Genomic DNA, 25,094 nt, shown 5'->3' with positions numbered 1-25,094 from the left:
GAAATGGGTAACGCTTGCCTTGTTCAACTGAAACAGATTCTTCAAAATATTTGGAAGATGCTATTATAAGAAAACAACAATATGCACTCACAACAGTCAGGCATATCTTGATAGAAGCTCCAACTCTACCGCTTTCTGGGTTACCTTGAGCACTTTACTTATTTTCCCTGAATTTCAGGTGCACAGGGAGGTTCCTGATGCTCCTTTCATGAGATTCATTTCAGACTTAGTGAGATAATTATGGAAAACACCTAGCATAATGTCTGATAATATGTTATGCATGTAATAAATGGTGAATATTTTTATTAAGGCCCACCTGATTTCATAGAACCTTGAAAATCATGACCCTTATATTCCATTTTGTTGAGCAGTAAGTTACATGATGGCAGGAACCATGTCTTTCTTACCGTGAACTCTGCAACCTTCTACAATGGTTGGCACCAATCTATAAACAGCTGCTGAAGTAAACTGAACTGAATTCTTTGATGGTTCTTATCAATGGCTGTGTAACAAACCCCTTAAAACTCAGTGGCTTCAAACAGCACAATATTTATCCACTTAGTGTCAACTAGGGTGGCTCAAAGCCTGGGGGCTAGAATCTGAGGGCTCACAAATTTACGAGTCGGTGCCTGGCTAGAAAGACTTACTGAGCTGAGAGGTGGAATAGCCAGCACGACTTAGGGGTGTCACTCTATCTCCATGTGGTCCTGCCAGCTTGATGGCTTCAGGGGAGACGGATTCCTATGCCAGCGCAGAGCTCTCAAGGCATGAATCTTGAGAGAGAGAGAGAGAGAGAGAGAGAGAGAGAGAGAGAGAGAGAGAGAGAGAAAGTCAGGCAGAAGGTATATCTCTTTCTACATCCTAGACCAGAAGTCACTTTCTACCACATTCTTTTCACTGAGTGGTAGAACATATTGTGGTCTTTTCTGAAAATACAGTCTATTCAAATCTATTGGCAATGTTGTTCAGTAGCTGACTGAAGTTAATCTGACCAGAATTCTGAGAATGAGAGCAATGAAAAGAAATCGGTCATATTTGAATAATTGTCAAATCCGAATGATAAGTGTATAAGGGGTTGCTTGTTATTCTCTTTGTGGATATATTTGAAATCGCATGGAATCCAAAGTTTTTGGTTTTTTTAAATTAAGATCTTATATGGAGCTGGAATTCTACCTCGGATTTTCTGGTCTTAATCTTGTCAACAAATATTTACCGGCTGCCTTTTGGTTTTTGTGGGTTTTTTTTTTTTTTCCTTTCACTCCTACTCTTCTGGGCTTCCTATTTTGGTGTGGGATAGAGATCAGGCACAGACTCCTTGATGATATTCATCATTGCCTCTCAACTAATTGTCTACCAGCATTGCTGATATTGACATGTGCTCTAGGAAATGTGCAGGATTTTTTGTTTTTTTTTTCTGATTCCGCCTTTAGCTTAACTGAGCTCTTGCTTAAACTTGGGCCAGACTGTGCTTCTGTTTAAACTATATGTTTCCCTTTCTTGTGGGAGATTATCTACCCCTTCCCAGTTGATACCGTATTTTGCCATATAACTTGCTTTGTCCAGTGGAATTTGAGGAAGGAAATGTGTGACACTTCTAAGAGAAAGGATCATGTGATTCTAATACTTTCTTTTCCCCCTGCCACAGAATTAGGAATGTCACAGGCAGCGGCTCCTCCTTCAGCGTGGCTCTCAGAAAGAAGATGACACAGAGCAGAGTCCTAGTCAACCCAGGACAGACAAACAAGTAAGTAGTAAATGTGTTGTGAGCCACTTGTCTTGAGGCTGTTTCTGCAGCATCCTTCCGTCTAAGCTGCCTGACATAAACTGTCCAATCAGTATTTGCTGTGGCTTGTTCAGTCCCAGATAAAGGGTTTTCCACCAGCAAATATCTGCCATCCACAAAACTAACATGGTTGAGTTTGATGGAAGATACAAAACGAAGTACTATTTTCATAAGTAATAGCAAGGTCATCTTTATCTAGATGACTTCATTTGTGATATCACAAGGGTTAGAGATTAATATGTTTGTCTGTGTATGTTCATAACCAACACTAATCCTTGCAATAAATTATTATGTGATGATCAGTATTATGCGTTAAACTGGTAAAATGCTACAGTCAGTTATTATGTATACCTACGTACCTGGAAACAACCGTTAGAATACTGAATAAAAGCAAGTGAACTCCAGCAGCAATAAATATTTATCTCCCGTTTTCATCCTTTTAGTATAAGCACAGTGATAGTCCATTAAGATGAGTAATGTGTTCTTTTTCTTTAAGAATGCCAGTGTTAGTTATGCATGAAAAATAATGCAGTATTTTGTATTAGTCAAGACAGACTAGGTAACAAACAACCTCAACAATCTCAGTGGCTTAGCACATGATTTATTTCTAGTTCATGCACTGTTTGTAGAGATCAGGTTACCCTCCTGGGCTGCCGTCCTATGCATGACAACATAACAATCTAAGGGGTTTCAGTCTTGCTGCTCCACCCTCTCAACAAACAATTTCCATGACTTCTACTGAAGGAACGGAGACTGGAGAATCCCATGAAGAGGCTTTTTATTGTCTTCATCCCAAACTGACACATGTCATTGGCCAAAGTCAGTCATGCGGCCCTCCCTGAAGCTATGTCAGGGCTGGCTCAATGGGTTCAGGAAGTAGAGAAATATTGGTAAGCCATAGTAACATCTATCACTGCTGCTTTATGTTTTAAACCATATGAAAAGGGTGCTTTCCTAAGGGGTTGTTAACCTGGTGGAAATGGAAAGAGGGAAAGGCTGCACAAAAATTTAATTCTGGTCTCACTGAATTCCCACCTATATGCAAAATATCACAATATTGAAACTAGTGTTTTACCACTAATGTATCAAGATTTCCCCAAAATTATACAATAACATCTCTCGCCACTGTATTTCTTTCAATAGAGTAGGTAGGATATCATTGGAAAAATCGAGATGGCAATAATATTAATCATAGCAACAACAACACTGTGAGTTAGCATTGGTTGCATACTTATTCTGTGCTGGGCACTACTGAAAGGGCTTTATAGGAACAATTTTATGTTGAATGTCAAAGAAGACCCGGAAAATAGTTACTATTGTCCTGGAAAAGCGCATTTACAATATTCGAGCAGTCACAATGCACAAGTAGTTTCAAATTGTTTTAAAGGAAATGTGAACAACTGAAACCAAAGAATGTATGATCTTAATGACAATATCTCATTCTATATAGTAGTGTTCCTATTTCTTTACATTCTTTTATGATCTGGCAGGAATTCAAAGATAACATATGTGCATTCCAGTGCTCCAAGTATTTCTGAGTCTGTGCTAACATAAAATGTGCTTTCACCTCACCAACTCTGTGCTATAATACCAACTGGGGAATATTCTCATGTATGTCAATCAGACATAGGGTAGACACTACAAATCTTAATCCTGTCTTAAATTGGCATGGGGGCAGGGGGAAAAGCTTAAACAAAGAAATTACAAGACTACAAAATTCTTATGGAGGATAAAGGAAGAGGCATGCAAAATTCTGGATAATAGGGCAGGCAGGGAATGTGGTAAGAAGGCACACCAATGACTTTAAAAGCTATTGGTAAACTTAATTTCTTAAACCAGGTCTGAGTACATGAGTACTTGTTTTATTATTTTAAAATGCATTTTACTATATGCATTTGCACAGTGTAATTCCACAAACAGCGGAAGAAATTTGTTGAGAGAAAACTTAAGTAGACACAAAATCACAACACTATTTGACACTTCCAATCACCTTATAAATTTACTTTTGCTATGTAAAACAAAAGATTTCAGGGGAAAGTGACGTATATTTTTTTGAAGGAATAGTGACCATATTCATTAATGGACACTTACATACAGTGGTAACATGTAAAAGTTAATTAGATTGGATTAACGATCATTGCGATACTAAATTATCAGGGGTAAACTTTACGAGTGAGAGCACTAACATGACTTCCAACTGATCCCCCTGCACCTACTTCCCATCCATGAAATACATAAATCCTCGACACAGATGCCAATAAATCATTGTAAACTGCAAGTCTGGTATCTGACTCCTGTTTAACATCTTGCAGGATCACCTCCATTGCATAGAATGGTGCCAGGATCTTCATGTACTTTTTAAGCTTTATTTTCTCCTAGTCCCACCACGTGATCACAATTCTCAGCCCCATGCAACCCAGCTCCCATGCTGTGCTCTTCCTTAACTTCCTGCCTTTGCATATGCTGGACTCTTTTCCGGGAATGCTCTTCTCCTCCTTATCTGCCTGGCAAATGCTACTATCGATTAAAATTCAACCTGTATCTCACGTCTGCTTAGAAATTCCCCTCTTTTTTTATTTTTTAAGATTTTATTTATTTGAGAGAGAATGAGCAGTTGAGAGAGACATAAGGGAGAGAGAGAGAGAAGCAGACTCCCTGCTGAGCAGGAAGCCTGATGCGGGGCTCAACCCCAGGACCCAGAGATCATGACCTGAGCAGAAGGCCGGTGCTTACCCGACTGAGCTACCCAGGTGCCCCTCCCCTGTCTTTTCTAAGAAGATTTCAGTGCTTGCTCCTTAGGCTCTCACCGTACCTGTACCTTGTCTATACTTCCACAAATGCTTTTAATGTACTTTTGTTTGTTTATGAATCAGCCTCTCCTACTGGAATGGAAGCACATGGAAACATGGACTGAACTCTATTCTAGTCATCTTTGCATACTTAGGATTTAGAGTAGTGCTTGAAACATAGTGGGCACTTAATAGATGCTTGTTGAATGAAGGTCTAACAGTGAATGAATATGAGAATAGTTGGAGCCAAGAGTATGGAAGTCCCCATTAGAGCTAAATCCGGTACTTCTCAGGTTTGACCAAATAGTCCAGAAATGTGTCACATATCTTCTGTCCAGACATAATGATGATCTTTTGATTCTATCTCCCTTCATAAAAAATACAATCATTTATTTTTGTTTCATGTGTTATAAACCTAACATTACCATAGGTGCTTTACATGCATTCTCTCTAATTTTCACATCAATCTTTCGAAGGTGGGTGTTATTAACCAATTTCATGGTGAAAACCTGAAGCTCAGAAGAGTTAAGTAATATGGCCAAAGTAATATAGCTAAAAAGTGACAGATTCAACCTCCAATTATGTCCCAAATTAAAATATTATAACTCTACTGCATAGGAAAAGCATCGGGGATTACACAGATATGAAGATTTCTTAATCTACAATAACACAGAACCACTTGCAAGCCTAGATGACCAACATCCAGATAACGTATTCCCAGTCAACAAGCATCACCAATAGGCTGCTCCTATATCCAAGATGGAAGTACATGAAGATCCTGAATCTAAAGAAGGATCTTGCCTTTTCAAGCCTGCATTTCTGGGGGCGCCTGGGTGGCTCAGTCTGTTAAGCATCTGCCTTTGGTTCAGGTCACGATCCCAGGGTCCTGGGGTCGGGTCCTGCATCTGGCTTCCTGCTCAGTGGTGAGTCTGCTCTTCCTCTCCCTCTGTCCCTCGCCCTGCTTGTGCCCTGCCCCCTGCTCCTGCTCTCTCTCCTTCTCACACTCTCTCTCTCAAGCAAATAAAATCTTTAAAAAAACAAAAAGCCAGTATTTCTGAACTATACAAAAGGAGAAACGTTTCAGTAAACTCATTTTGAGAATGTTCATTTATGATAACAACCTGGGCAAGCAATTTTATTCTGTTCAGAAATATTTGTTGTCGGTTCCTTCAAAAAGAACAAAAGTCTAAAACTTTTGAATTTCTACTAACATTGTTTTTAACTCAGTAAGAAAAACAAAATAATTTTTGTCAGAGTTGATTTCGTCAGAGTTGATTACTATCTTAGAGATTCAGAAGCATAATTTTGCACTTACATTTTCATCATTTTTTCCGGAAGACTTTTTCAATTTTTCTGATTATTTTACAAAACCACATTGATTATTTTCCAAAACCATATTTAGACCCTCTATTTTAAATAAAATATTTCATCACTTCTGTCAATTCTGAAAGATTTATTAAACTTTGCTTCTTACCTGTGTTTAATCCTATATAAATAATTTATTCCATTTTTATCCTGATTTTCTTTTGCTAAAATAATTAAAAATAACCTTTTTTTTGTTTTCTTTAATGGGTAGTCTTTCATGAGTTGATGGGGAAGATGATTCCCAAATTAATTGACTGTTTAGTTTATTAAATGTAAGTGGTTTATAAAATATTGTATTTTAAATGCGTAATTAAAAGATACACACAAGACAGATGTTCAGAGGCAAATCTCCTTAACTAAAATAGAAGAACTCTCTATAAGTTTGAGCGTATAAATCCAGCAAAAGGTAATGTGCACCAATGTGGCTATATTCATGCATGAAATGCTTAATGAAATATGCTATTTCTAGTACAAATAATTGCTTTTGTTTTCATCATCTTGCCTGGTGCATCGTAGCAGGCTACAGAATAGTGTACGTTTTATCCTGATCTACAATCAGACAGTTCATAAAACTCTAATGGAAATGAAGATTTTGCTATTTGAAGTGGTCAAATTTCCATTTTCAAACACATCACAGCTTATAACCACTGATGGCATTTGGGTTTGCTTTTGAGTTTTAGGATAATAGCAAATTATAGAGAAAATCTACCAATTCTTTGTCAGTTGAACTATGAGGAGGAAAGGACCATTATCTGCCTGAAAGAAAAGCAAACTTACATGGTGTTTTTAAATGAAAAATATATATTTGTTTGTAGCTGTATGATATTTATAAATTTAAGATCATTAGTCCTGCTTAAGAGACCAGGGAGTTTGTGCAAGTAGATAAAAATCTTTCTTCTCTTACACTGTAGGAATAAAGAAGAGGATCAGGAAAGCAATGTAAGAAAGCACTCTCTTTATTCCGATTTCAGTGGTCTGTGATCCATAAAATCCAAGTGCTTATTTAGAACAATCCAAACTGATGGGAAATGTGTTGTTGCATACCTTTGGCTTTCTAATACTTTTTCTTCTGAATATTACTTGCACCTATGTTCCTTTGTACCTAACTGAAACCCCCAAGGCCTCCCTACTTCAACTCAAATCCCATTTTTCCTCTGAGTATCCTACTGCCTGCCCCTCCTAACCCTCGGGGATCTCATTCAACAAATATTTCGTAAGAGCCAGCTTAGAGATCACCCTCTCTAACCTCTACCCAATTTAAGAAGCTTTGCTATGAAATTCCCGACATATTTAACTGTTGGTTAAATGCAACTATGGGAAGCTCATTACTTTGCAATGCAACAATTCCTAAAGCATCTTCCCCACAGGTAATCTAAAATGTACCTATCTGTCATCTTCGTATATTGGGCCTGGAAGACCAAAAAGTCACCTTGATCCTTTTTTTCCTCGAACAATGCTCTTTGAAATATGTGAGGGACTTTTTCATGTTTCATTCCTGCATTTTCTTTAAATCAAAATATGCCCAATCCCTTCCATTTTTTTCCATGATGCATAAGTTCTAATCACTCCATAATCTTGATCTTCTTTTACACACACTTCAATTATTGATGCTCCCTTTTAAAATATCACTCTAATAACTGTGCCCTATCTTGATAGTGGCGGTGTTTACATGGCTTTATAAAACTAACATATCAAACTACACAGAGAATGGTTGAAATTTACTGACTACAAATGATACCTTAGTGAAAACCAAAACCACTAAGGCAATATATATATATATGCAACTAACATGCAACTATATATATATATATGTATATATGCCACCTAAATGCAGCACAGTACCTCAGGCATCCTCTAACGAGAACATGATGGAACATAACACACTAAAGCTATCACCTGACTGGTTCTGGACACTTCTGCTTTAATTTTTCAGCCACGGCAGTGCTGGTTCATAGTAAATATATAGTCAAGAAAAATTTCAAATCCTCTGCTATTTGTAGGAAATTATATACAATTGATTTCTGAAGTCAAGTATAGGTCTCAACACACACCCCAGTTTTGTTTCTTTTTAACTACTGCTTATCTTCAGTGTCTGTTCATTCACCCTGTGCAGACATACTGCTCATGCCATGCAAATGTGAACAGGAGTGGGACGCCTAGGTGGCTAGTGGGTTAAGCACCTGCCTTCGGCTCGGGTCATGATCCCAGGGTCCTAGAATCAAGTCCTGCATCAGGCTCCTTGCTCGGTGGGGAGCCTGCTTCTCCCTCTGCCTGCTGCTCTCCTTGCTTGTGCTCTCTCTCCTTCTCTCTGACAAATAAATAAATAAAGTCTTTAAAAAAAAAGGGGAACAAGAGCATGAAGACCCTGCCCTCTTGTAGCTTATAATCACTTGGGCGAGATAAATGGAAAACAAAACAAGAGAACAGACAAGCAAAATAACTATCATTTTTAGTGTAATGAGGGGATGGGGTGCCGAGATAGAGAATAAGAAGGAAGAAGAGGTCAAAGGGAGACCAACTCTGCTTTAAACGGTAAGCTTAAGGAAGACAACATAAAGAAATTCACATTGAATCTGAAACACCCCTGTTAAACTGCAAGAGGCAACAAAAGGAAGGCCTGGGAAAAGCAGAGTGCAGGCTGAGAAAGCAGGGCTGTGTGCATTTGAGGAAAAGACTGCAAGCCAGCACTGCGAGGAAAGCATTCGCGACACTTGCAGGAGAGAAGGAAGGAGCGTCAGAGTGCACCTGGTCAGGCAAGCTGTCACAAAGGATTTGGACTGTTTTTTCCTATGTGCTCCAGAAAGCCACTGTAAGGTTTTTAATAGAATGATATAATCCAAAATATAAATTTTATGAAGGTCACTTCACCTCATGTGTGCATAATAGATTGGATGTTTATAAGAGGAAGAATGAAAACACATCAATAAAAATGTTGAGCAAGGTTCAGCTCGAACCACAATGCTCGAGACCTCCCCTTGGATCATGATGTGCCCCTTAGTCATCACCCTTTGAATATGGTTATTAAACCTGTGGTCTCAAAAGTGTGAAGCACACTTTTCTTGAGTATGCAAATGATCCTTTGAGATAAGAGGAAAACAGTGTGAAATTTCTATTCATGTTTATTTCATCTGTTAAACAATTCTGAGATATTTTGTGTCTATTTCATAATACATATTGCAGGACCATTATCCACATGTTTTATGTATGTGTGTGTGTGTGTGTGTGTATGTGTGTACACATATATGTGTGTATATAAGGGGGCTGTATATAATGGGGGTGCTTAAAGTTATACTGATATAAATGTACCATCTCAAACTACAGAAGCCACAGTTGTTGGGGGTTTTTTTTTGTTTGTTTTTTTTGTCTTGTTTTTAATTTATTTATTTGACAGAGAGAGAGAGAGAAAGGGAGCACAACCAGGGGGAGCAGAAGAGGGAGAAGCAGGCTCCCAGCCGAGCAAGGAGCTTGATGCAGGGCTTGATTCCAGGACCCTGGGATCATGACCCAAGCCAAAGGCAGTACTTAACCAAATGAGCCACCCAGGTGCCCCCCAGAAGCCACAGTTTTAACCAGTGGATATTACACATAAGCCATCATCCAGCATGCAAATCTCTATTCCGTCCATTAGTCTACATCTTCCAAATGTGTTTTAGCCTCACTCTCTCAAACAATAAGGCTATATATGGATTTAGAAAATGTTATATATTTCTGTTAGTAATGCTAGGTTCTGCTTATAAACTCTTTAGGATAAGGAAGAGATGATTAGGATAAAGACGCCTAAGCATTGTCTAGAAGGGAATGATCATATAGTCTTGCTTTAAATTAGACAGAAAGTGAGAAGGAAAAGAACCACTGAACATTTGAAGAATGTTAAATGAACATCAACCAAAATTAAAAATATAATATCGGGGCGCCTGGGTGGCACAGCGGTTAAGGGTCTGCCTTCGGCTCAGGGCATGATCCCGGCGTTATGGGATCAAGCCCCACATCAGGCTCCTCTGCTATGAGCCTGCTTCTTCCTCTCCCACTCCCCCTGCTTGTGTTCCCTCTCTCGCTGGCTGTCTCTGTCTCTGTTGAATAAATAAATAAAATCTTTAAAATATATATATATATATAATATCATTTATAACTACTCCAAAGAGGTTAACCACTTAAGTATAAACTTATAAACAAAATATGTACAGGATCTCTATGTTTCAAATGACATAATGCTGATGAAAGAAGAATCTAAACTCATAGATAGGAATACTCAACTTAGTAAAGATGTCAGTTCTTCCTAATTGGTACATAGTTTTAATGCAGTCTTATCACAATCCCAGAAAGGTTTTCTGTAGATATAGGCAAGCTTATTCTAAAATTTCTAAGAAAAGGCATGAGTCCTAAAATAGCTAAAACACTCTTGGGCAAGAAGAAAAAGTGGGAGAAAACACTCTACTAGACATCAAGGCCTCCCCGATAGCAATAATCAAGACTATGAGATACTGACAGAATAGATAAGATCAGTGGAACAGAACAGAGACCCAAGAAATGAGTAGACTCACACAAATATGCCAAACTAAATTTTACAAAGAACAATCCAATGGAGGAAAGTTAGCCCTTTCCACAAATAAGCCTAAAAAATTGCATATCCATGGTCAACAAAATAAACCTCAAATTAAGACTCATAATATATACAAAATTTAGCTCACAATAAATCATAGATTTAAAACATTTAGAAAAAGTTTAAAAAAAAACTTTTAGGAAAAAAACATAGGGGAGGATTTTTGGCATCTAGGCTAGCAAGGAGTTTTTATAATTGACACCAAAAGTACTATCCATAAGAGAAAGAAATTGACAAACTGGATATCATTGAAATTTAAAATTTGCCCTGTGAAAGCTATGTGAGGATAATGAGCAGAGTACAGAATGAGAGAAAATATTTTCAAAGCACCTGGCTGACGAAGGACTGGCTTTTAGGATATACCAAAACAATTCTCAAAACTCACAAATTTAAGGAATTGCATTAGAGAATGGGCCAAATACATAAAAGATATTTCACCACAAGGATAGACTGATGGCAAAAAACACATGAAAAGATATTCAACATTATCAGCCATCAGGCTAATGTAACTTAAAACCCATGAGCTATCACTACACACCTATCAGAATGGCTAGAAAAAAAATAGTGATGACAACCCCAAATGCTGGTGAGAATTTGGAGAAGCTGGGTCTTACATCCATGGTGAAAATGCAAAATGGTATGTTATTCTCCAAAATAGTGTGGCAGCTTCTTATAAAACTAACATGCAACTAACTACCAAATAACTCAGCAATTGAACTCTTACATATTTATCTTAAAGAGATGCAGACTTATGTTCACAATGTACACAAATATTCACAGCAGTTGATTTGTAAAAGCCAGAAAATGAAAAAAATCCAGACCTGTTCAATGGTTATATGGTTAAATAAACCATGGTATATCTATGTCTGAATACAATTCCACATCGAAAAGAGCAAATAATTGATACAGAGAACTTGGATGAATCTCCAGGGATTATGTTGAGCGAAGAAAGCCAAAAGGTTATATACTTCATGATTTTATTTCCATGAAATACTTGAAATGACAAAATTATAGGATTGGGCAGGGCATGGGAGAGGGGATGTGCTTGGCTATAAAAGAGCAATGGAAGCAATACTTTTGATGAAGGAACTATTCTATGCCTTGACTATATTGATATCAATATCCAGATTATGATATGATGTTACTATGGTTTTGTATGAGGTCACCATTGAGAAACTAGTAAAGGGTACATGCGATCTCTCTATTATTTCTTACAACTGCATGCAAATCTATAATTCTTTTCAAAATAAAAAGTTTAATAAAACATATGACATATGAGTATAAGGTACGATTAATGTTATCTTTAGGAGATACAGCCTTCATCCTAATCTTCAAGACACAATATTTATGTAGTAATTTCTGATGAGAAAGTTGCCAATCAAAATGAAATGTCAAAATGTGTGTGTGTGTGTGGTGTGTGTGTGTGTGTGTGTGTATCTGTTGTTTGGGCATCAATAAACCTCATTCTCTTGTCTTCAGTAAGATGCATTCAAACTTATTTTCCTATGTGTGAAGTATAACAGAATGAAAAATATTCTGTCCAGAAGTTTATTGAAGTTTATTCCAATAGTTTTAATATCAAGAAAGGGTGTGGTACTAATTCTTTGAATCCAGAATTATAACTTAAATATTTAAAATTAGTGAAATATTTGTATTCAACATAACAAAGATAGTTCATTATAGAGTTAATATACATAGCACTGTTGCGGATGTGTATTTTCTGCTACATGGAGTTTTAAAATTGATAGAATCTTCCTGCTGATCTTGTACACTGATGAGTAATTCATAAAGGTTTGGTAATCTCAATAAATTCAGGAGCAGAAATGAGGCTCACAAGAGGAAGACTTAACAGGTGGTAGTATTTATACTTTAAGGCACATATATAAATGATCAGAATTTTTGCATAGCACCATACCTACAATGATATAAACAATATACATAGGTGAATATGACTGAAAAGAAATTTTTAACATGGGATTAATGGTCATGTTAGGATGAAGATGGCATATACATGACACTTCTTTCTGCATCATAGCAGACATTCTGATCAATTACAGGGACCGTGTGGCCAGATATGGCCAAAGAATCTCTCAACTCACGGCCTTGGAGTCACTACAAATTGCGAAATTTTGGCAGTGAAATTAAAATATTTTTCCATTCCTTTGTGAGAAGTTGCATTATGGATTATTTTGTCTATTTTTAAATTTTTCTATGTGGTCTACTATATTTTTATAAATAATTTGTTACATATTAAATAATTTTAAATTTTAAGTCAACATCAGAACTATGCAAAGGAAATACATTCCTTATCATAAGAAGACTTGCCTAATGACAAATTTTTACTATCAAAATTAAAAGCATTAGAAGCTTAAGTTTTCCAAGAAAAAATAATCCCAAATGTGGGGAAGGTGCCAGAATTGTCCCATAAACTAAAAACATTGCACACAAATATTTACATACTGAGCGTTAGAACGATGGAGGTCAAGTGGTTTCTAAGTGTAAATTATTACTCTACTAAAAGTAAATATCAATCCAGTCTGTCCAAATGCAATTAAAAATTCGATTTAGCTATTACCTTCCATTTTCCAGAAGCTGTGTTATGGTCTAGAGACCCAAGGAATGGGCAAGCTGTACACACAGTCTTTCCTTCATGTGGTTCACAGTCAGTCAAGGGAAAAGGCTTATAAATAATTACTTGTGGAGTCAAGTGGCAAATGTCCTAATAAAGAAATATACCGAGTGTCAGGGAAATGTAAAATATGGACAGTTAATTCTGACTGGAGAAATCAAGGAAAGCTGTATGAAAACAGGTGATGGGAAACTAGCTAGTTCTTAAAAAACAAAATAAAGTTCAAGCATACCGATGAGGACATCCTGGAGAGAAATAATGTATAAGTAAAAGAATCATGTATTGAATTTTCTTATCCCCCTCCTCCTGGCCTCTGCCTTTGGAACCTGACAGAACCTGAAAAGTCGGTCAGCATCCTTAGAGACTGAGGAACCACGTGTGGGGCAAAAGCAGACTTCAATGGCCTTCCACTGCACGTGCCAGCCCTTAGCGGTGTGATGAATTAGAGGTTGGGAAAACATTTAAGATTAAATTAGGTTAATTTTTTTAAATTATTTTTTGGAACTGGATATTTTTAAGTAGTGACTTGAAACTGAATGTTGAACTTAAGAAAACAATAGATCACTTTTTTTTTTTTTTTTAGACATGAAGATAAACAGGAAATCATGGGGTCTGCTGTAACTTTCATCAAGGAACAAGGGAAGAATTACCCACCACCCAACAAAGAGATTTAAAGGGACAACAAAATAAAGTTTATTTCATTATTGCTCTTACTGCATTTTGTTTGTTCAATATGCTAATGCCCCAATCATTTGCCGGTGAGGCTCTAAGTGCAATGTACAAAGCTGGTTTCTCCAAAAAATGATCTTCAAACGTCTTGTAATAAATAGGCCAAAACAAAATAAAAAACAGCATCCAAAAATTGACCTTCAAAGTAGTTCATCGCTATCCAACAGTTGCTAAGAATCAATCCCCTATCTAAATGCTTTAATTATATACTTCGCTTCTTCCTTGTTAAGTCAAAGGACACACAAGCTATAAGCAAGCAGCAGGTCCCGTATGTTAACCCAAGTCGTCTGCGTCGGGCAAACATGCTTGAAGTATGTCGACTATATTTTCTTCTACAACTCTAAAATCTCAGATTCAAAGTACAGAATACATTTCAAACCTGAGACACCTGATTTTATTGGTGTACTATTATTTCCTATCTGACGATTGTATTTTTACCCTGATTGAAAATAAATATAGTCAGTATACATGCATGTAGAAAAAACAATTTATTTCAGGGAGGCCACATAACACACATAACACACAAGCAATCAAAGAAACAACTAAACAACAATAACAAACACCCGTTCAGTGAAGCTTTGTGGAATATAGTGTTAAGATCTCATATTAGTCACTTTAGACTTGTGGACATAAGAATACCTTTTCTTGGTGGATACAAGGAAAGGCTTCGAAAAGAAGTTAACAGATTTCTAGGCATCCAAGTGTGGTTCACCAGCCCCAGTTCATCTAAGCCTGTAGCACTCTGCAGGCTAGAATCACTTAATGGTACCTGAAACAGTATCTTCAGGGTCCTGGAGACACTCCTGTCTCAGACTCGAAGTTGGATGCATAGGAATCTGTTATTTATCTCCTTACTTATTTAGCCTGTCTGAAAACTGATAGCTGAATAAAATATTTAACAGCTAAATTCTTTTTTTTTCTATTAAAGACTTTTAATGTGAAATCACAAACAGAAAAAAAGCAGAAAAATTGCTTAAAAGGTTACAGAAATTGATGCATATAAAAATGTCCATCTAAAAATGACACAACCTCAAAAAGTTTCTATTTTTTTTAACAAGTATGTTGCAAAAGAATGTGGCCACATTTCAGAGAGACATTTCTTCTCCCAACACCATGACAAGTGTTGATATCACTAAAAGGATTCTGAAAATGAATTCAAAGCAACATCAATTTTTTTTTAAATGTTGGAGAAAGTAAAAGGATTTTAGTATATATGTCTCGTAAAGACCTTCGTTTTTACAGACTCTTAACTCAGTTCTCTTAATACTCAAAAGAACTATTTGGACAGTTACATGGATCTTTCTCAAAAACTATTTTTTAAGCACTCACATTCACACACAGATGTACGCAGACACACACACACACAAACTTTCATATTTTTTTTAAAGTGAGCAAGTCATTTTATTCATGATCTCACATCTCTTCTTTGCTCGGCGATGTATTTTGATCGCTGCCAAATAATACGAAAACAACTGTTTGCAACAAATGCTCTTATAGGGAGAGTTAGTCGAATTTTCTGCAGGTACTCTCCAAGTCCAGGGTGATTTTTCCAAATGGTCTGTAAATTCTCTGTAAATTAAGCGCTGGCATTTCACTTCCCTTCTGCTAATCACGTCAAGCTACCTAATTCCTAACTGTAAAATCAAATGTCTTAGTGACTTTCTCCTAGCTGAGTCTTCTCAATAGCCTCTCATATTAGGGATTCAGTGGTTGTGCTTTAAATGAACCCGTTTCACTGGCAGGTGCCTGCTGGTTTTTAGGTTTTAAACGGTACCATTACTATCATTTATAAGGATAACATCACAATTAAGAATGTATGAATAATTTAAAATTGAGTAGCATTCAGTTTCACAGTCTGTCTGGCACAAAGGTTTGAAAGTGCAAGGTCTTTATTTTATTACAAAACACTGGCTGTCTGGGTAAAAGGAGATGAAAAGTTACTAATTTCAGGCTTTACTTCAAACCCTTTAATCTTGCAAATAAGTGCCTTCAGTGAGGACTTTGTTATCTCCTAAAGCCTCGCCAGAGTCGTTCATGTTCTTTGTCTTTTCCCAAGGTCCTTACCTTATCCTAGGTGAGCCGAACGAGACAAAAGGGAATCCACTAGAGGAAGGGATTATTTAATAGAGCTTTTCTTTTTAAATCCTAACTTGTGCTGTTGGCAAATATTATGAAACACGATCATTTCATTGCCATAAATAATGTTATATAATTAAAATTCCATTCTGTGGTTGGGAACAGTGTGATAAACTGTTTGCGAATTGGTAATTCTATTTATTAAAAACAGAGGCATTAATTTTGACACATTGAATTATAACACAGACAAACAGATCTTGTGTTTTAATTAAATGCTCTATTTGATGAGCTTTTTTAGTCTAAGATTTAATGCCAGATCCTACAATTTGTATGGTATAGAGCAGGGGACGATCTTAGCAGGGAATGCATAGAATCCAGTGGAAAAACCCTGCTAGGATTCAAACGGCACAGAGCAGGGCCCCCGAGCCTCTCCCTCCAGCCCCCCCTGCTTTGTGTTGGGCCCGGTCCCCTTAGCTGGTTTGTGAAGGCCTCTCCAAGCTCCCTTTTTCTTCCAAAGCCTCCGGCGAGGCTCCCAGTCCTCTAAGGCATTCCTTATTTCCTAATGATAAAGCAAGACTGAATATTTTTTTTTATAAATAAATAACCACCAAACTGCTTTGAGCTTTCTTGCACATTAAGCTACATTTAATATTCATTTCACATTTTTTTCTATTAATTAAAAGTAAACCATGTATTGTATGGTACATTATCCCTCTAACAGCCCCATGTGGAGATCATGAAGTGGAAGACTAATGGTGTAGACTTTAGCATTTAGTTTTAACCAGAATAATTTACATATCTGTGAGAAGAGTCCAAGGCATGTGTAAATAAGCAGAACTCTGAGATATCAAGACCCTTGCTCAGTTGACTATGGACTGCCGAGCTATGGGCTGTGTATTTATTCCATCAGTCAGGTAATTTAATGAGACTTACACAGCATCTATTTCTGCAGAAGAGACAAAAGTTATTATTAAGGAGAGGCATGTGGCAGTAAGAAAAATGTGTTTGCTTGTTTTATTTTATTCTATTACCCCAAGTAGCAAAGGTGATCCCATTCAATGTTCATTAAAGTTTACCTTTATAATTTATCAAAGGGGACCCACATCAACAGTTTTATGCTGAGATTTCAAAATTGGAAACATTAAAATTTGATCCAAAATGCCAGATATTTAGGGAGGCTTTTCATTAGAAAAATAACGACATAGCTTCAATCTATAGATTTTTATTAATGCACAACTCTATTAAGTGACCAAGAGAAAGTATATTAAAGAAAAGTCATCAACTCTGAAAGGGCACTTTAACTTCAAATTACCAAACTTTCGGACCAGTTCTAAGGGAGGAAAGCTATTTCTTAGAGAACTGGTAACTTAACATAAAGGATCACAAAAGTATAATTTTCAGTGAATTTGTCTGCAAAGAGTTACGCTGTATTATGAATAGTGTGAGGCAGTTACTAGAAGACTAAGATTATTTTAAGAAAACACTATGTCTCTTTGATAAGATGTAAATTGAATGACATCAGGATTCAGTATTCAAACCAATTTAAGTTATAGGCTCTTAAAATATACCTCCCATGGAAGAGTGTTCTGTGTTAGGAAATCATTGTAAAGGGTACGGGAATCAGTGAGGACGACGGCTGTATGATGCCAAACGCCCAGAAGAACAGTGAAAAACTCCGTCGCCGAAGATGTTTCCAAATAGTCATCAGTTTTGGCATCAACGTCGCCAAATGCGAAGTGAAGAACCGAAGCGAGTCTCACCCCGATGATAATTCTTTTTTTAGGAAGATATTCTGACCATTGATGCTAAACGTACCTCTAGAATCTGAATTCCCTAGATATCTGTCTAAAATTTCACTCCAAAGCCCGGGCAAAACTGACATTAATAGTCAAATATTTAAAATCAATTGAGTTGATGCTGTTCCTTTAAAAAACATCGTAATCTTTTGTAACCCAAACCAACAGTATAAGAGCACAAATGTTCAGTCATAGACACTGCATTTTTACATGGCCTCTTGAGTATTCACACTCCTACAAAGGCTGTCAGACCTGCTAAATGGCATAGCCAAATTTCTCTTGGATCTTTTTATAATACAATGATGCATAAGTGTAAGGCAACGTAGCATTTGACTCCTCAAATACCATATCACAAAGTCCTTTAAATACACAACTTGATCCATAGGATGAATCTGAGCCAATTCCACAAAAATATCTGTAACTTTACATACCCTTTGCATATCGTAACCTAGTGTTAAACTTACACACAATTCTTCCTGCAGCAAAAACTCATTTTGAAGTTCTCCACTTTGGTTCAGAGTGAATTCACCTCATTCAAATCATAAACTTTTACCCTGATTAAATGAAAATAAATCTACAGAATGCATATGCTGGTAAATGCTAATAACACATTTCCCCTGTTTTCATTTCAAAACAATTATTTCGAAGAATATGGGAAGCAATTTATCTTCAAAGTACATATACAGAAAAATGAATCTGATAGCAAATACTGAGTCTCTGAAAAATAAAGTTCTTCATTTTTATACAGTTTTTGTCATCCTACATTTTAATTTTTTTTTTTTCGTCATTGCCTCCAATAGACTCAGGTCTCTAAAGCAGAGGCCATAGTTTGGCTCTCTTTCTCTCCTCGGCACCATTCATATTGCCTTGTACATAGAACGTGCTTTCAGAAAATATCTGTATTGAATGTCGAATGAGGAGAACTTTTCAAGGAGTTCCCGCAAGAATTTCAAATAGTTGAGCTGCGAATGGGATCTTGAGACTAAAAAAATAAAAGGCAAATTGCTTTGAATAGGAAAAGTTACACATAAATAATTGAAAACTTCTTTTTAAAAACAGAGATAGTCATTCTTTCTGAGAGATGATTATTTTCTTCTTCAAATATTGGTGGTTGTGGTAGATATGGCATACCTATTTAAGCTTAAAACGAGAAAGAAAGAGAGACTCAAGTCTTACTTTATTTCCACTTAGGCTTCATAAAGTATTTCGGTTTTTCTGACTGCTTCTGTCCATTTTCTGTTTTAAGACATAATTTAACATTTAAAAATATTGCACTTTCCTTCCTGTTCTAGTAAAGTGTGATAATATAGTAATATGTGTCAATTAAAAGATTGCTTGCTGTATCATTAGTTGACAGACATGCAATGGAGTTTCCCAGCAAAATGGATCTTGAAACATTTGCTTTTCTTTTATTATAGAGTCTTTTTTATATTTCTGTCATTACATTTCTTTGGACAGAGATTAAAGCAGAGCTATTTTCTATGAAATTGCTCAGCTAACATCAGTGGTTCTGAATTCTCAGTGCCTTTTTCAGAATATACTTGCATATGAACATGTCCTTTATTAGCTTTGATTTTAAAACATGGGCCCTGGGTATCTATACGTGGCATTCGCTCAAATAATTTCGATTCTTCCCCATATCCTCCCTTATCCTTGAGAACTGGCACTGACTTCCGTGACATCAAGGCTTTAGGATCATATCAGGTGAGCCCTTCCATTTTTGTTTTCAACTTATTAATATACAGTATACTAATATATACGACTAAACCCCTCAAACGTGGAACAAAGCCTATATGAATTTTCCGATCCTTTAGAACCACGCTGTTACAGTAAAGCAATGCATTTATAAGTCCTGAATATTTAGAAAGCCTTCAGTTGAGGTGCTGTGATGATTTTTCACTTTTATTTTTTGCTTCTTGGATTTGATGATATACATGCATATATTGAAAAAATCAAATGTAAGTCCTCTTTAAAGCATAACACTTTTTAATGGTTCTAACCATGTAAAATACCACTGATGATAAAATTATTGAAGTTTAAAGCGGAGAAAAGCCCTTTCCCTGTAACGTGAAGAATTTTATAAAGGAAGCATATGATTGTTTGGATAACGCTAGCTTGAGACAATAGGAACTGGAACGCCGTGACATGGAGTCTCTTTCCTTATGTTTTAATAACGGCCTCCTGAGCACACATATTCACTTTCAGATTTTTAAGCAATTAGTTTGCAGATGTCACTAAATAAATGGCATTCATTCCTTAAGCAGGAACCATACCTGTTAACCATCTCAGCCTATTCTAGCTTTAAAGCTGGGCTTGATGTGCACAGCATGCTCAAAAACTGTACTCACAGTTCAAATGAGCTGGATTACAGACCATGACCACTGAGACCCTCACATGACAAAGCCTTTGTGTAATTAATATGCAGGGTAAAATGCTCCCTGGACTGCTGCTAAAGCGATTTAAATCATGCACATAAAAAATGTAATCACAAATTTAGCATGGTGGACAGAGTAGTCACACTGGGCTTGATTGCATAGAAGGTTCCAAGTGTGTTTTAAATGTCCTTTAAGATTGAGATTAGGACTTGTACTTACAAGATGCATATTAATCTAAAACTCAACATTTTTCAGTGTGGGATCACAGTAGGAGAACATTATGGGCAATAGAGGTTCATTCTAATCCCAGTAGGTAATTACACTTTGAAATAATATTCTTTAATTAAATCTTGTTTGCAGTTGATTGATTTAAACACTAAATCTAAAAACCTAAATTTGAGTTTTTATCAATTTTTGATGCTTATTGCACACAACTTGGGCTTTAATTGATGTTTCTGAAGTTTTAAAGCCCTTGTCCACCGTGTCCTGGTTGAATTTTGTGTGATTATCAACATCATTCTTTAATACTCTTGACGACTTCCTCTGGAAGCTCGGTAAATTTGCACACTCTTACAATTTTAACATATACCTGGAAAGTATTGAAGATGTCACAGTGCCAGTATTTGCATAGAAGTTTCTTCTATCACACCTTCAGTAGACACGTATCTTAATCCCTTCTCTGAAATACAGAGGGTTTTTTTTTTTAATATTTACCGTTTGCAATACTACGGCGTAAAAATCGGACCCTAGCTCTCATAATGGACGAGGTACAAAGAAAAAAAAATACCAAATTTCAGAGTAATTTGCATCTTTTCAAATTTGAAGTAATATGACATTAAGCCACAGCAACACAAATCCTCTTTCCATGTATTCACAAAGAGAAGCTGTCTAACAATAAATACGTCACCTTTTATGTTTATAGCTTCTTTCTCGCCATTTGGCAAAGCTTACCAAAACACGATGAAAAGACTCATTGTGGACATTTTAAGATGAATTCCTTTTATATTCAATAATCCATATGCCACCAAATCTGTGTAATAACTGCTGAAAGCAATATGTTTTACTGTACCAGTGTGAAGAAAGACTGTTCTGGCAGGTAACATTAATATCTAATTGAATTTGAGTCTTGTAGATTTTGGAACTCTTACAATTCCTCACTCCCCTGACATAAGTGTTTTTTCTAAAGGAAAGTTGTGAAAAATGTCATGTCTTATAACCCACAGAAAGGAACTTTGAAATATGTCCTAATTTGGCAGATGATATTATCTGTCAGGGATGATCAAGGATCTTCATCATTTGTTGCAAATTTGCAAATGACAATGAGACCAATTTAACGGGCATCCATATAACCAAGTAGTTGTACAGTTTACAGATTTATATCCCGAAACACAAAATTGGGTCTGGTGTCCTAAGCATTGTGATTTAAAGATGTCGTTCACCAGTGTTTATATTTAAATTCGTACAAACAAGGATCGGCTTGGTTTCAGCTTCAGCAGCATCTTGTAGACGTAGCCCAGTAAATTACATTCATGATGCCATATTTAATAACTGAAAATTCACATTTTACAACAATTGCATTTGTCACTGCTGAAAAACAAACTAGTACGTGGAATGTTTTATTACAAGGACTACATTCTTATGAGAAATGATTAAGTCACTATAAGAGAAAAGTAAGGCCAAAAGACCTCATTCACCATAACACAAATATTAATCACACATAAATAATACAGGTGTCTTGCAGTAAGCCACATTCCCCTAAAATATAGATTACACATCCTAGGGGCAAATAGTAGTACAACAGACTTGAAATAAATCCCTCAAGCCATGGTGGCCAAGAGGAAATCATTTATGTTTTGACAGTTTAATATACTTTTTGGTTATGCATAACAGATGAAAATATTTACACCAATGTAAGAGAGTGAAAGAAAAATTAAATCTGACTAATCGACCTGTTCAAAGTATGATTTTTAATTTCAAGGAATTTTTTTATAACGACTCCAAATAACAAATATGCTTCCTACAATTCAACCGTATCCATTCATTTTTAATTATTTCACATCAGCTAAAAAATAAACCAGTCTCTCAACTCAAAGAGACACTTTTCCTGGTATGCACACATACCCTGTCTGGAGAAAAAGAGGGCTGACGGCCAAACCAGGACACTGCGGGGTGAGATGAATGTCAGCGAAAGGGCTGCCCGGGAAGTGGAAGTGACAATGCTTCTGGGGGCAGAATCAGGGCTGCAAGAGGTTATGGGCCAGAAAGACCTATTTGCTGTGACTTTCGCTTTGGTACTGATTGAAGTGTTTTTTGTTTGTTTGTTTGTTTTTTGTTTTTTTAAACATTTGAATGTTACTTCTTCAAAAGAAAATCTTAAAAAGGTATGTCCACAAAATAAGACTCAATGTCTTAGAAACAGGTCCACTCCTGCTTTTCGACAGGCATTTACTGGACACTTCCAGTGCTTGAAACACTAGGTAAGGAGCCAGCCAAAGAGGGAGTGGGAAATTAGCAATCAGCCAGCTGGCTCTGTGGCCTTTAGTATTTAAAATTCACTGAGAAATGTATCTTGAGAAATCAAATATCAGGACAGACCGTATACAATCAAACATGACATTCTGTGGTTCATACTGGAGCATTTCAGGAAAAATCTCAGGACAATGAGGGAGGTTGAGGTACAGGGAGAAGGGGGCTATGAGTAGATAGCCTTCAGTAGAAATACAGACACTCCAAAAATGTAAGGAGTCCCCAAACTGAAGTATAGAATTCTGAGATTGGCAAATACATGCAAAAATGATTTGTAACACTAAGAAATCAAGAAAATCTATGCGAAGGTTTCAGAGGTTTTAGATAGAACACATTTACATGTGACATTTGTACCAAAAAAGCTGATTTAGCCATAAGTACCAAATAAGATGGAGTGATCTGCTGACAGTGATCACTATTCAAATGAATGGTGTCTTTGGAAGTTTCCATGTTAAAAGAATCCAAATGTACTTGTAAGAGATAGTCAAGCAAAAGCAAGTTCTATTTTTTTCCTACATAATTTGTTCTTAAGTCCTTGTTTCTGTTATTCTGTGTTGACGTGTTAGGTATTCTCCTCTTCCAATAAAGTCACTTTTTTTTTTTTTTTTTGCCAGTATCTACATTACAACAATTGCTGTATCTTTCCCCAACTGAAGTGACCAATCAGTCAACATCACAGGCTCTACTGGCCCACCTATTACTAGGAATGAAGTCCTTCCTGCCTATAAATGTCAAGGCATACTCCACTTACGCCCTGAATCCTTCTTTCTTCCCACCTATTATGTTGAGGAGAACTTTGCTCCTTAACTATGCCCTATGCTTCTTATATTATTGGTTTATCTATTCCTACAATATCATTTCCATCAGCACACAAAGATGGTCTAAAATCTCCTTTTCAAATAAAAAAAAAAGAAGAGAAAGGAAGGAAGGAAGAGACGGAGGAGGGAAGGAAGGAAAGAAAAAAGAAAGGGAGGGACAGAAGGCGGGAGGAAGGAAAAAAATGAAAGAAGTAAGGGAGAAAAACAATTATCTTTCTAGCCCACTTCTCTTTACACTGTCTCCTTCACACCAGCGTTTCTTGAGATGAAGATTTGTATTCAGCTTCTCCACATTCTCTCCTACCACCCTAACCTCAACCTAATCCAGTCATACTACCATTCTCACAGCATCACTAAGACTACTTTGAAGGTCACCACATTTTCAAATTCGATGATCCAGTCCATTCTGATCTAATTTAAACCCTGGCCAGCATTTGACACAGTTGGCCTCTCCACCTTTCTGAAGATATTTTTTCTTTCTTCTTTTTTTTTTTTTTTTTTTTTTTTTTTTTTTTTTTACTTCAGTGTCCCACATTCTTGGTTTTGTTTTAGATCCACAGAGGGCCATTTCATGCTGTCATTTTCTAGATTTTCCTACTCAACTCAGCATCTTTTTTTTTTTTAAGATTTTATTTATTTATTTGACAGAGAGAGAGAGAGCCAGCGAGAGAGGGAACACAAGCAGGGGGAGTGGGAGAGGAAGAAGCAGGCTCCCAGCAGAGGAGCCTGATGTGGGGCTTGATCCCAGGACTCTGGGATCATGCCCTGAGCCGAAGGCAGATGCTTAATGACTGAGCCATGCAGGCGCCCCAGCAGCATCTAAATTTTGAAGACCTTCAGAACTGTCTTACATATCCTTCTAATCTCATCCAGACTCATAGCTCTAAATTCTCATTTTAAGGTTCAGTTCACCTTTCTAAAACTGAAAACTCACACCCATGCTTGCTTCATTCTGCTCCTTGAACAGTGGAACAAAATTAACATGGTAAACATAATTTTTAATTTTTCTTGCTACCATTGTTTCTCCATGAGTTTTCCTCCTTCAATCAAGATGATTCAGTCACCATTCACCCAGCTTTTCAAACCAAAATGTAGGGTCATGTTACCTCTTGCTTAGAAGCCTCCCATAAACCCCCATGGCACTAAAAATAGAATTATGACCTTTACCTTATTTGTTCCCAGTGTTTCACACAACCTGGCCCTGTGCTGTTCTTTTGATGTCCTCTTCTGTGTTCTCCTCCTTTTTCACTATGTTCCAGCCATATCAGCCATTTTTTAATTTTCTGAACATTATATCTTAAATTAATTGCTAAACTAGCTAGTCTAGTTTAGCCACCAATGTTCTCTGTCCCATTATTCTTTTATAATTCTCCAGATTGAAGTTAAAACTGTCTGATACTTATCCTGTTTGTTTGTTTGTTTTCTATCATATGAGAATGTTAACTCTAAGACAGTAGAAGACTCACCTGTCTATTCTCCACTATATTCTCAGAGTCTAGAACATAGTACATCATAGACATGCCCTTCCTGCCTGATACATAGTAGGCATTCCAGCAACTTTAACAGAATTGTGGTGAAAATTCCAGGATGACACGTTTTAATAATGTG

The 25,094-nt window shown here is 36.6% G+C and overlaps 1 long non-coding RNA gene across 2 annotated transcripts in view; it reads left to right on the top strand.

The window, feature by feature from the left end:
* Positions 1-13,864, top strand: part of LOC103659473 — a 30,953-nt gene extending 17,089 nt beyond the window's left edge. For both annotated transcript variants that reach the window (XR_567486.2, XR_567485.2), the window contains 3 exons: positions 1,646-1,744; positions 6,849-6,876; positions 13,750-13,864. This is a non-coding gene — a long non-coding RNA (uncharacterized LOC103659473). The remainder of the gene's footprint in view (positions 1-1,645; positions 1,745-6,848; positions 6,877-13,749) is intronic.
* Positions 13,865-25,094: the final 11,230 nt, after the last annotated feature.

Source organism: Ursus maritimus, unplaced genomic scaffold (assembly GCF_017311325.1).
Source record: "Ursus maritimus isolate PB19 unplaced genomic scaffold, ASM1731132v1 scaffold_1, whole genome shotgun sequence".
Lineage (NCBI taxonomy): Eukaryota > Metazoa > Chordata > Mammalia > Carnivora > Ursidae > Ursus > Ursus maritimus.
The sequence above is the reverse complement of the archived record's forward strand: the minus strand, read 5'-3'. Positions and strand labels throughout refer to the sequence as shown.